Raw genomic sequence first — 10,248 nt, 5'->3', positions numbered from 1 at the left:
CGCCCCGTGCCACTTGGCGCCTAGAGCGGCCGCTCCACTCGCTCTACCCCAGGGCCGCCACTGAATTCAGGCATAGGGAAAGTTCCGGTCATAGACCCGATTTGTTGGTGTGGGAGACAAAAATATGAGTTTTTTTTTGTTTTTTGTGAATTTCTTTTATACCGGGTGATTCAGTTTGGTATTCGCGGCCCTACATCTTTTTTGTTTTAAGAAAAAAGTATAGCAAACCATATATATTTGTAAATCGCTTGTGAAACTACAATAGATGATGTTGTCAAATCTTCTCTACGATGACATATGTCAAAGTTAAGACCGTTAACTTTTTTTTTTAAATAGTACACTATACATTTCTTAGCCTATTCTTGTAAAGCTTTTTTCTCTACATTTGAATGTGTAAAAAAGGTTGACACTTACACCAGAAAAAAATCAAGAAAAATAATAAAATATGATTTAATTTATTCGAAAGCGTTATTTTCTAAAAAGAGCTAGTAAACCAAACATATGTAAATTCGCATTATGTTGGTTCCCTGCATGTCAATATTTACAAGACAACCACGTAGCCAAAAAATAAAATGACTTGACCTTGTTTGTTTTCAAGCCTCGGGTGCGCCTCGGCAAGAAAACTGAGACTCGGACGAAATACCAAATCCATACTGAATTATGCTAAATTCGCGTTATGTTGGTTCCCTGCATCTCACTATTTTAAGAATTACATAGCCAAAAAATAAAATTATTTGACAGTGAAATACCATATCCATCCTGAATTTACTTTATTCGAATATTAGAATTTACACTTATTGGAATTTTACATAGTCACCTATTCAAATATTCGAATAATTCGAATACGATTCCCAAGACTCATCATGTCTATCAAAATTCAACTCCATATTTTCATCGTGTATGCATTCAAAGTGGTATAGTCAGGAAGAAGTTAGCTTTCGAAGTCAGATGTTATATCATAGTTATTTATTTAAATATAGGTTATAACATAGCTATTTATTTAAATGTAGGTACGTTAATAATTGACGCGATTAATGTCAAAATTCAATTGTCTCCATGGCTAACTAGCTCTTTTTAGGAAATAACACTTTCGAATAAATTAAATCATATTTTATTTTTTTTCTCGATTTTTTCCTATTGCAAGGGTCAACTTTTTTTACACATTCAAATGTAGAAAAAAAAGCTTTACAAGAATAGACTAAGAAATGTATAATGTACTATTTAAAAAAAAAAAGTTGACTGTCTTAACTTTGACGTATGTCATCGTAGAGAACAAAGCCAGTAGATACATATAAAGTACCGACACGGGTGACAGCACAGAACGGTGACAGCTTCGGATGACAGCACCACTAACGATTAGAATTCCGCTCGCGGCGCTACGATCGAAATTTAAAAAGTCCATTTGAAAATTATTCAGCAATAATGCCGTCTTGTTGTGCCCTTAATTGCCGAAGCTTTTCTGGAGTAAGCTTTTACCGTTTGCCTATATCGAATAAAAGCCGATATAAGGCTTGGATTCTAAATATTGGACGAAGAAAATTATCCGAAAACGTTCGACTTTGCGAAGTTAGTATTTTCATACAAAAGCATTCATATCTTTAAATTTCGTACATACATAGTTTAATACATTTCGCCTATTTTTAGAAACATTTTACACCTGATCAGTTTGAAGGGACATCTTACAAAAAGGTGCTGAGATGGAATGCGAGGTCTGTGGAATGCGATTCCAACATATGTATTTTTTTAATATGTGAATCTATCTTTTTCAATCATGGTTCCGTTTTGCAACAAAAAGACATTAAAATGCTCCGTGAAAATCAAAGGCAAATTTTAAAAATAGCTTAAATAGCGACATCTGTTGACGGCCCCATCGCTACTGGTGCTGTCAGTGTCACTAAATGTCACCCGTGTCGGTACTTTATATGTATCTACTGGCTTTGGTAGAGAATAAGGTACTAGATCAACACACTACGTATAGAGGTACCGCCATTCCATTCCTCGCGAGAGTGGATTGTAAGATAAAGATATCAAATGCAAATTTCACAAGTGAAATAAGGAAGACAATAGTTTTGGGGATTTTTTAAATTAAATAATGGCATTACTACAATGTCAAAAATATGTTAGGTTATGTCGCCCATTATTAATCAATTTTTTTTAACTGAAATGTTTTACTGGTTGCAGATATCTTTTTAATTAAAATTTACGAAAACACCACTAATAAAATCCAAACAAGTTACCAAATTTTTAATCGTTTAAAAATACAATACCAAAATATATTTTGAACTGCTCTTCTCATTCCCATATTTTTACTGTCACATTTTGCGGATCTTTCAGGTTTCAATCGCTGAAAATCTTCAGCCCAAAAGAAGTCATCTTTACTAAATGTTTCTGCAAATTAAAATAATATTAAGTATACTATAGCCACATACCTAACATAAGAAAAACTAAATCTTTACTTTATTATGTATGTAGATACTTACAGAGCAGATTTGTAGTTCACGGTTGGAGTACGAACTCACAGACAGTCTAAATTATTTTAGCCACTGTTCCCTCCGTACTCTGTTTTTGCTTGTTACTGTATATAAGTATATGTAACGGGTGTCTTACCGTTTGAAACATAAAAGAATTTAAATCCATTTTTTTTAGAACTTGAACAGCCGCTAACACAACACTTGTTACTGACCATGTTAAAGTATTAAAATAAACGCAAGTAACTGAACCAAGTTAAAAGATGTAACGAAAACAAAGAAATAAATGACAATACTTAAACACAAACGAAAACTGTAACGAAATAATAAGTTAGATGAATCTTGAACTAGAATTATTAAATATGCAGCAGAATAATGACACTAGTTTTTGTCAAATTACGTCAAATCATTTTTAGATGGTGTTTTTTTTATCCCCAGTTTGAGTGGATTGTGCGACAAGGACAGGCATAAAAAATCACTGATGGCGGTACCTTTATACGTAGTGTGTTGATCTAGTTACCTTAGTAGAGAAGATTTGACAACGCCATCTATTGTACTTTCAAAATATGTATGGTTTGCTATACTTTTTTCTTAAAATAAAAAAGATATAGGGGCGCGAATACCAATCTGAATCACCCGGTATATAAATTTATAGTCCAGTCAATATAAACATAAAAAAGGGTCCGACCTTGCAAAAGGTCATGTAGTTCTGATTTTTTAATATGTTGTTTAGATCTCAGCCAAGAGTAAAACACCAAATTTGCAACTTCGAAAGACTTGTGCGCGCTGTGCGGTAGCCAAAGAACAGCAAAATTTTTGCACTATTTTCAGTTTTTGCTCAATATCTCCTAAGATATGAATCTCACAGAAAAAGTTAAAGTTATCTTTTTTAAACTAGATTAAATTCGCTACAGTTTGAGGCCCAAGCGAACTTTGTGCATGCAGCAGTTTCCGAGATAGAGCTCTTCAAAAATTGGGTATTTTTTCCAAGAAGTGAAATTTTTTTGTTTACGTCTCTTATTTTATTAAATATCGTCAAAAATACTCGCCCCATGAGAAAAGTCATGGGCAATGAACTTGAAGTGTATTTATTTAGCTGAGATCTGACGGGCAGCTGCAGGTCCAATGCTTCTCTCAAAAGTGGCATATAACCGAAAACCTCGAAAGATGGAATTTGGGAAAAATAAATGAAAACAAGTTTTCAGCGCATCAAACATCACGTATAGGGCCTAAACCGATCAAATAAGTTATTTTGACGTAATTTAGTATGTGTGGTTAACATCTTGAAGAGAGTCTGTGAAGTTGGTGGAGAAATACTGCCCTCAACGCCAGACTTGTTGTATTGTATCGTACGCTTCGATCGGTACGATGATATGAATGTTGTTATTAAATAAAATAAACGGATTTAAACTTAACAAGGAATGAATTTATTTACGAATTGGTGACAACTACAAGGCGTCTTGAACGTTTAGCTGCTCAAGTAGAAGTAAAGTTACGCTATTTCATACAAGTTTTGTCCAGCCCCTAAAGAAGCTGCAAGGGTAGCGGTCATAAACCCCCATCTGTGCAAAATAGAAAGGAAAATGTGGGTGGTCGCAGACATGCCGCCGGCCTTGAAGCCTTCCAGGGTTCAACAATAAATTGAATCAATTTCGTATTAAAATAATTACTGAACAAAATAAAATGATAAATTTCAAATGAATAAAATAAGGCAAATTAAATACAAGAGAAAAAAAAAATATATAAAATATGAAAAATAAGAAAAATGAAATTAAGTGAACATAAGTAACATGATAAACAAGGTAAACAAGGTACAATGATATAAACTAAAGATAAGAAAAATGGTACAAACTTAAAAAATAAGATAGACCTTTCATACGTCAAAAGACGAATATGAGAAACCTAATACATGTAATACATAAATCTAAATTTAAAAAAAAAACAAAACTAAATCAAAATATGTACATAAAAAAAAGATCAAAAAACATAACTACACAACAAAAAAAAAAACGAGGTGAGCAATTTACAGTTTTTCACTCGTAATGAGTCAACACATGAACGTCCTCGCGTTCTAGGGGTAACACACACAGTTTGTGCACTGAACGTTTCGTAGCACCGTTTTTTGTCTTTAACGACGCCACTCTTGGTAACCCGTCCTTTCCGAGGTGCAGCTCGGTGATGCGCGCCAGATTCCACCGCAGCGGAGGTAGCTCGTCGTCAGCAATCAACACCAGGGAGCCGACGGCAGGTGTGGTGTCGGGATTTCTCCACTTGGATCTCGCCTGGAGTCGGGAGAGATATTCCCGAGTCCATCTTCGCCAAAAGAGTTGACGCATCCTTTCGACGAGTTGACAACGGGACAGTCGATTGGTTTTAACCTCGGTGATGTCACCCTCGTGGACTGCGGTCAGAGATTCACCTGGGGAAAGGAAATGTCCGGGAGTCAATGGTTCGAGGTCATTGGGGTCATTACTTATGGGTGTAAGGGGGCGAGAATTTAAAATTGCCTCGATTTGCGTGAGGAGCGTGTACATTTCTTCAAACGTTGGAGTTGCAAGTCCGATGATTCTTTTAATGTGATTTTTTACCGATTTAACATTTATTTCCCACAATCCGCCCATGTGCGGTGATCGCGCTGGAATGAAATGAAACTCGGTATTTCGTTCCGTTAATTTGTTTATCACATCGGACTGAAATTCTGAAGACTTTAAAAATGACTTGAATTTTTTGGTTTCTTGATTTGCGGCTCCGATAAAGTTCGAACCATTATCGGAGTACAAGTGACGGACGTGACCCCTTCTGGCGATTAATCTGTGCAAAGCGCCCAGAAATGATTCGGTTGTTAAGTTACCGACTAACTCCAAGTGAACTGCCTTGGTTACTAAGCAAACGAAGATCGAGACGTAAGCCTTTACATTTCTTTTACCGCGACCGGTTGATTCCTTGATTAGTATCGGTCCTAAGTAATCGACTCCAGAAATAAGGAAAGGGCGATTCGATTCGAGCCTGCATGCAGGTAAATCTCCCATCATTTGAGTCACTCGTTTGGGGTTACACCGAAAGCAAGAGTTACATCTGTGTATGACTTGTCGAATGAGACTACGGGGTGAAATTATCCAATAATTTTGTCTCAGTGCCGCTAACGTGCCTTCGGCTCCTGAGTGCAAATTTTCAACGTGAGCTTGTTCAACTATTAATTTGGTCACGTGATGATCATTTGGCAACAAGATCGGATGTTTGGTGTCAAATTTTAAAGAAGCATTTCTTAATCGTCCTCCGACTCTAATCAAATTGTTTTTTGAAAGAAAAGGACTTAACGTTAACAATCGGCTTTTATTAGGAAGAGCTTTATTTTGTCGAAGGATTTTTAAGTCATCGGCAAATGCTTGTTTTTGAACTAATTGGATGATGGTGATTTTAGCTCTTTGCAATTCATGAATTTTTATTGCGCCCGAATCTCCTAGTTGCCTTTGTTTCGATTTCCTGTGATTATGCAGCCAACGGAGGCAGTATGCTATTATTCGATTTAATTTGTGAAAAGACGAAATTTTTGTCAACACAGGTAATGGGATTGTCATTACTTCAGCCGCGACAATTGTCTGTTTTAGGCATTTATTATTTGTCGTTATGAAAGAGGCGTCAAATACCGCTCTTAATTTCGTCGTACTGCTTGATTGTTTAAGGACCGCGTGGTGCGGCAAGTAACAAGAATTTTCAAAATTGATCGTCGGATCCTTTAGAAGTTCCATGTGGTTCAACTGCCGATATTCGGTCATAAAGTTCGAATATTGTTCTTTTAATTCGGGGTGTCTGTTGAGTTTACTTTCTATGACCGGAAACGTTTTACAGCCCCAGCGTGAGAATCTCCTAAGTCTGGTGGGTTGCTTCGAAAAGGTAGACGTGCAATAAACCGCCCTTGCGCGTCCCGTTTTATGGTGTTGCAGAAATGGGTTTCACATTCTCTCTCTTCCGGTGAAAGTTTGTCGGCGACCGCATTAACACTTTCGATGGAGAAGAATTTTTCTACCTGCTCATGAAGGTCGAGCTTTTGTTGCGAAAAATGGCACAAAGTTTTTGTTTTATTATCCAACTCGCCCAAAGTGCCGCCGACAATCCAGCCCAGATGGGTTTTTTGAAAGTGTGGCTGCCCCGGCGCCAGATGGATTTGTCCGATGCACATTAACGGTAAAAATAGTTCGGCCCCAATTAGGAGATCGACTGGTCCTGAACAATCAAATCGCGGATCAGCTAATTTAATGTTTTCGGGGACGGCTATCTTTGACATGTCCATTATGTGAACCGGAAGATTTTCTGTAATCTTGTCTAAGACCAAACATCTGAGTTCTTGCGAATATTGGTTGTGTCGCGATTTTATTGTAACCCGAGCCGCGTGATTTACACTACTCGCTGATTGGTTTATACCTCCGATCTCTATTCGAACCTTTTGTCGCGTGAGACCTAACCTTTTGCACATATCGGAGGTTATAAAATGGTTCATGGAACCCCCATCAAGAAAAGCGCGACACTCTTGGAATTGATTGTTTTTGTCCTTAATTAAAACTATAGCAGTCGAGAGAATGCCTGATTTTATTAAGTTTACACGAGAGTAAGAATTTAAAGAAACCGACTGTGGACGGGCTGTTGATGATTCCAGACCGGTCGCACCGTGGATTAGAGTATTATGACTCGCGTCGCACTCCTTACATTTGAAATTAACGGCATTATGATTGTCCTTGAAACAATTTTGACATAGTTTTAATTGCTGGATTAATTTGAGCCTTTCGTTAAGGTCTAATTTCAACAATGTGATGCATTGATTGGTGTAATGATTTGGTTTTTTACACGCATTGCAAAATTTTGATTTATTTGACGACTGGTTGTTCGACGTGCTTGAGTAGCTGTTTGATTTTGATTTAGATGGTTGGACGTTCGTTACTACCAGTTTATTCGTAAGAAACAACGATTCTAATGTTTGATGGCGTTTTTCTAAAAAAAGTAAAAAATCCTTGTACTTGGGAATAGATGCATCGACCTTGCTCTGCCATTCCCTTTTCGAATGAAAGTCCAATTTTTCGGTTATAATCGGAACAATGATCGCGTCCCAACTATCTACCGGTACTTTCAACATTTTTAGCGCTTCCATGTTGGTGTTCAACATATCAATTAATTCGCGTAAATGAGTATGCGAGGCCTTTGCAATTACCGGGAATTTTAAAATAGCATACACATGCTCTTGCGCTACTAATCTCTCGTTGGCATAACGTCTTTCGAGTAGATCCCATGCAATTTGATAATTATTGTTTGACACCGATAACGATTCTACGGTCTTAAGCGCTTCGCCTTTTAGGCAAGACCTTAGATAATGGAATTTTTTGCAACTATCTAATTTGTCGTTTTCATGGATAACTGACTTAAATTGATCTGAGAATGATAACCAGTCTTTATAACAACCCGAAAATGTAGGCAAGCTATACACAGGCAATTGAATGTTTAAAGAATCATCGCGATTTGAATTTGATACGGAACGGACAGATGGTGTGGTCGCCTGTTCCTTATTCTGATTTTTGTGAATCAAGCTGTTAATTTTGGAGACTACATCACAATAACGCCGTTCGAAGGAATCACGTTCGTCCTCCTCGTCGGTTAATACGATACCGGGCAATGACTCAACACCGCACTGTGCTTTTTCAAAATCTTTTAGAGCATTCTCTACCAAGTTTAAACGTATGGTTAGATCATGAATATTTTTTTCAATTGTGTCATCGTTTACGTATTTTTCTATTCGCGTTAATTTACCCTTTGCCGTGGAACGACTAGTTTTTGGATTTTCCATTTCCGGCATTATTAAATCTGATTTCGAGCTTGCAACTCAAACTTCTCACGCCGCGTAATGACAATACAAAAGAACAATATGGCAATAACGGGTGAGGATGGTTGATAAAAGGAAACAGATATCTCTGACCTGGATTCGTTGTCCACGATGAGGATGTACGTCTTGCTGTCCTTGACTGCCTGTTGGTTTCCTGGGTGGAGACTATGGCTTTGGGTTTGTTTACCGAGCTTCTGGATGCTGCCACGCTTCTTGAACCAAGGGTCGGAATCCTCGATGACGACACTCACTCGTGAACTTTTTCACTTTTTTATAATAATTCGGTTTAAATCCGGCTCGAAGGACCAATGTATTGTATCGTACGCTTCGATCGGTACGATGATATGAATGTTGTTATTAAATAAAATAAACGGATTTAAACTTAACAAGGAATGAATTTATTTACGAATTGGTGACAACTACAAGGCGTCTTGAACGTTTAGCTGCTCAAGTAGAAGTAAAGTTACGCTATTTCATACAAGTTTTGTCCAGCCCCTAAAGAAGCTGCAAGGGTAGCGGTCATAAACCCCCATCTGTGCAAAATAGAAAGGAAAATGTGGGTGGTCGCAGACACTTGTTCTGGTTCTGATTGTATGGAAAATCATCGAACACCCCAAGTATGCTCATTTGGAACGGGTTCATGGAGCAGGTGACAAGTGGTCTTGATTTTGATCGACCAAGAATTATTTTCCTCTCATTCATTGGCGCGCTTTAATTTGAGCTCCAGCGGGTACATGTTCTGGCATATACAAGTATGTTTATTATGAACCCCATTTTTACGGTCCACTGTGCTAGCTCACTGCTGGAGATTCCACGCACATGTGCCAATCCACTGTAGCTTTTCATAAACCACATCAGCAATCAAATCTGACCATAGGCCGGGCCAAAATTTATCGGATCGGCGGATTGTAAAATTTTGTTCTATGAATATCTTAAACTCAGTTGGATCCATCCGCTGTTCTAGAGCCATCATATAATGCAAATATAAGTGGGCACTCTTTGTGAAGAAATCGTGACCAACTGAATGAAAACAAGGTAGAATTTTATCGATAGTATACACCTGACGCTCTGCCTGGATGAATAGTTTTACGGGAGTAGACGTGTGAAAATATTGGTCCCACAGCTTTGATTACATTCCAAATTATGCAATGCAGTTTTGAATTTGGCACTTAGGCTTTGGTAAGTTCTATTTTCCTTTACAAACAAGATGAGAGACCTCTCACTCTCACGTAGCTTTTTCTCAGTTTCGGCTCTTTCTTTCCCAGTCAAGTCTACCTCATCCAAAATAATGCCAGCCAATATCAGATTAGTCAAAATGTGTGCTCGTACAGCTCGTGAATAGGCATGACCATTCAGCATCTTGTCCAGGCCGGTGATCTGTACAAATAGTCATAAATAGCGCCTTCAAGCAACTCCCTGCCATTATTGCACCAATACAACCCATGAATGACATGAGGAGATGGAACCCTCCAAGCCTCACAACCACGCAGCTTAACTCCCTCAACAATATCTCTGACCTTAAAGAACAGTGGTTGATCAAAATTAACGAAGCAGGTTTTTTGAAAATGACCTTTACTTCTCACACTGGCTTCAAAAGGTGATATGAACACTGTATCGTAATCAGTAGGTGGGGTGCGGATAAATGAGAGGAAAATAATTTTTGAGCCATAAAAATCAAGACCACTTGTCACCTGCTTAATGAACCCGTTTCAAAGAGCATACTTGGGGTAGTTGATGATTTTCCATACAATCAGAACATGTCTGGCGCTGAGGGCAGTATTTCTCCACCGACTTCAAAGACTCCCTTCAAGTTGTTAATCACACATACTAAATTACGTTAAAATAACTTATTTGATCGGTTTAGGCCCTATACGTGATGTTTGATGCGCTGAAAACTTGTTTTCATTTATT

General features: G+C 37.8%; 1 long non-coding RNA gene across 1 annotated transcript; it reads right to left on the bottom strand.

Moving 5' to 3' along the window:
* Positions 1–2,229: 2,229 nt before the first annotated feature.
* Positions 2,230–2,986, bottom strand: LOC138129806 (uncharacterized). The gene is made up of 2 exons (XR_011159393.1): positions 2,481–2,986; positions 2,230–2,388 (listed from the first exon to the last, which is right to left on the bottom strand). It is a non-coding gene; the product is annotated as an uncharacterized lncRNA (long non-coding RNA).
* Between the last annotated feature and the right edge of the window lie 7,262 nt (positions 2,987–10,248).

This window comes from Tenebrio molitor, chromosome 4 (assembly GCF_963966145.1).
Source record: "Tenebrio molitor chromosome 4, icTenMoli1.1, whole genome shotgun sequence".
NCBI lineage: Eukaryota > Metazoa > Arthropoda > Insecta > Coleoptera > Tenebrionidae > Tenebrio > Tenebrio molitor.
This window is presented reverse-complemented; position numbering and strand designations above follow the sequence as displayed.